Genomic DNA, 4,061 nt, shown 5'->3' on the forward strand with positions numbered 1-4,061 from the left:
TATTACCCGGACTCTGCACCGTCGATTGGAGCGATTCATAAGTGGTTTACCGAGTTTCGTTGTGGCCGTACGAGCACAGTTGATGCTGAACGATCTGGGCGCACAAAAGAGGTTACTACACCAGAAAATGTCGAAAAAATCCATGATATGATGTTGAATGATCCCAAAGTGAAATTGAGAGAGGCAGCTAATGCTGTAGGCATATCATTGGATCGTGTGAGCAATTTCGTGCATTCAGTTTTGGGCATGAAGAAGCTCTGCGCGCGATGGGTCCCGCGTTTGCTCACAGTGGACCCAAAACGAATTCGTGTGACAACTTGCCAGCAGAATTTGGCATTATTTTCGCGTAAGCCGACAGAGTTTTTGCACCTATTCATAACCATGGATGAAACCTGGATCCACTACTACACTCCTGAGTCAACGCAACAGGCAAAACAGTGGGTTCCACCGGGCCAAAGTGCTCCGAAGCGTCCAAAAACGCAACAATTGGTCGGAAAGGTTATGGCGTCCCTATTTTGGGACTTATCAGACTGCCTAGTAAGAGGATCAATAGACTAAAATGCCTGAATGGTCACCCGATGAATATATTTGTTTGTCGTAATCTGGAACTTAATGTACTGTAAGAATTTTAATCCTCAAAACTCTAGCATTTATAGCATCCTCTGCACCTACTTTTATGGCGGTTTAAGCTTTGGTAAATTGCTCCAATCCATATACAAATCTTTTACTATCATTCAACCTGAAACCAGCATGACCATCTCAACCGTTATTACCTGGTCTCTATTAAAATTTTAATTATAATTTGGGTTTTCGGAGAATCTATAATGTCAACCGAATGAGTGTCCAAGTGCCGAGACTACTAATTTTAACCAATGCAAATTAACCATCAACCCTTAAAGTTTCGATTTTCAGTTTTCAAATCTACAACCATAGGAAATGCACGCTTGTACCACATCTGTTTAGCCTTATACTTGAAACCCACTGCACGCAGAAGATTCGAGTTATCCGGTACCTGTGTTTTTTTCTCATACAGTTGTTTTAAGAGTACGGCCTCTTTACATTTTTCCATAGAAATATGCTGCGGAAAAATAGTGAAATTTTCAAATTTAAGAAGAAAGGGTGTTGTCTTGGGAAAAGTAATTTTTCATCAATAGTCTAGACGAAACTGTTGTGCAGTACAGAGTGAGTGTCTTGCATCTTTGATACCTTCTATTCCATCTTTTTAAATTGTAGAAAATTAGAGAAGAAACTTCAACAGGTGCATAACTTATTAAGTATGTGTTATTAAACCTTTTACTTGACTTAAAAATGTTATTAACTGCATGGCAATTATTAATTTTGAATGACTTGAAGCAAAATTTAATTATGTAAATATTAATTATGTTTACCGTTAAATATTTCTTATTGTTAACAACAAAAATTACAAACAAATTTCTAAATTATTCACTTTCAATCTGAAAAAAATTACTTTCTCTACTAAGTCATGCTCCAGGCAACTGAGAAGTGATATTTTAATAACAAATAATCATAATGTGTTAGGTTACCATTTTTATAAACATTTCTGTTGTTTTTCTCTTTAAAAAATTTAAATTGCGTTTTAAAGAGATTATTTTAAATAGAAATTGTGAACATTCAATATTTTTTATTGTTAATAATAAAAATTGTAAACAGATTCCAAAATTAGTCACTTTCACTCAAAAATCTTCAACCGCAACATTCAGGAAAGATTCCAAAAAGGTGCCTGGTAAATGATTATTTTTATTTAGAAAAAATGACAACCATTAGCTCTGGTATTATAGTTCACGAAGCAATCCGGGGGAATAGAAAAAAATTATTGCACTACAGTTCGTGCAATCAAAATATCACATTGAACTATATTTGTAGTTTTAATATTTCTTCAACATTCTGTGGCAATATTGTCAGACAAGCGGAAATTTTCCTCGTTGCAGTGAACTGAACCTAAATGGCAAATTGATAAATGACAAAATTCGAAATAATTTTTGAATATGCTTCCACAGTAATTATTTGCAACTAAGCACGATTGGAAAAATATTAGTCAAGTAATAATTCAAAATTTTCGGCAATTTAAGAGATTTCATGAAAATGTTACACTTTTATTATCCGAAAATATTTCGAATTTGTATACCCTTCTTACTTATTTATGGCAGACTAATGATGTATGGTTTCAAGAAACTACAGTCGTGTTCAATTGTCTAGAACATGATTTAGAGGAGAAAATCATTTCCTTTTGATTGAAAGTGATTAATTGAAAAATTCGTTTATAATGTTTGTTAGGAACAATAAGAAACAGTTCTCTTTAACTAATTGAGGGTTCAAGAAAATATTAATCGTTGAAAATCTCTTGAAAGTCCGGAAACTTGTTGAAATCACTTGTTGGAAGTTTTTAGATCCATTGTGGAAATCTTTAAAATTCTTTAAATCTTTTAAAATCCTTATAAATTCTTCGAAATATTTGATAAATCTTTCCGAAATCTTTTGTGTTCGTTTCAAATAATTGAAATCTTTTGAAATCTGGTGTAGTCTACACTCTTTAACATCTTTAAAATTCCTTCAATCTTTGAAAATAAATATTAATTTCTTGATAAATTTTTCATATCTTTTTATATTGTATTTTACTCGTTCCAAATCACTGAAATACCGGAAATCATCTTGAAATCTTTTGAAACCTTTTAAAAAATATTGGAATGGTTAAAAATATTTCACATTGTTTGAAATGTTAGATATCCCGTTTACCATACCCTTTTTGAAATCCCTGAAATATTAATGAAATTTTTATGTAATCGTTTAAATATTAGAAATTTCTTTCTATTTTCCACATTGAGAAAAAAATGCAGTAATGACGGTTCATTGACTTTTCATTTTAGTAGGTGCCACTCTCATCACTTGGATATCAAAATGACAAAACATGGTAGAGAATTCACCTCAGACGAAACTACAGATATGATATGCGATCAGAGAATAAATTAAACTACATCACAGCACTTTGTTGTTGAATCAAAAAACATTGATAAATTAAGAATAGATGTCGTAGAGAATCAATTACGAAATAAACTTTTAGCTGCATGAATGTCTAATATTAAAGGCAATTAAATCCTGCAAACGGTTTAAACGTGGAGCCATTTATTCTATCAATTGTCATTAAAAATTAAAAACAGACTTTTCAAGAAAAAAGTTATATAAGAATCGCTTTACGTATGTCATAACGGTTCAATGTTCACTGGGTATTTTAAAAAAGAGAGACTCTTTTATTATAATCCTATTATCGAAACATTGAAAGCTCTTTTTGAAGATATATCATTAAATATTAATGTAGAAATTCTATAACAAAATGACACAAATATTCTGACAGACTTTACGAACGGAAGTGCCTTCAAAAGTAACTTTTTTTAAAAATAGAAATTCCATTTAACTACAGCTAATTTCATATCAGGATAGTCCTAAAACATTTAATCCCATCGACCTAGCTTGCTTAAAACATAAGCTTCTAGAAGTTTATTTATGCTTGGGGAATTTTTCTGATTTTTTGCGAGAACATATCAACACAATACAACTTGTAGCACTTTGTAATGAAAAGTTCTTCGAGCATGATAATGTCAATGGCAAAATTATAAATGATTTTACTAGAATTGAAAAGGACGGCATTGAAATTTCACCAAAAAATTTTATTGAAAGTCCAGTTTCTGTCATTTATACCGAAAATTTAGGAGGTCATGGCTTAGAGGGATTTATGGAAAACTTCATTACTACGTCATCCTTCTGTGGATATTGTTTAATAATAACAAAAGACTTTTCGAGATAACCAAATTTAATGACAGAAAACGAAGAGATTCAAGATGAAAGTGAAGCGAGAAATGACGAATCTGAGGCAGAAAATGAAATTGAGGTAATTGGAGAATGTAGAAATGCTGAGGGATGAATTACGAATTGGAAGAAATATCTGCAGAAAACGATGGTCATGAAGAAATTGCAAATAATCTAGTAAAATCAGTTTCTAATGACTACGTTTCTATTTCATACAAAAGAAGTACTGTCGCATCTTA

This window comes from Belonocnema kinseyi, chromosome 1, assembly GCF_010883055.1.
Source record: "Belonocnema kinseyi isolate 2016_QV_RU_SX_M_011 chromosome 1, B_treatae_v1, whole genome shotgun sequence".
NCBI lineage: Eukaryota > Metazoa > Arthropoda > Insecta > Hymenoptera > Cynipidae > Belonocnema > Belonocnema kinseyi.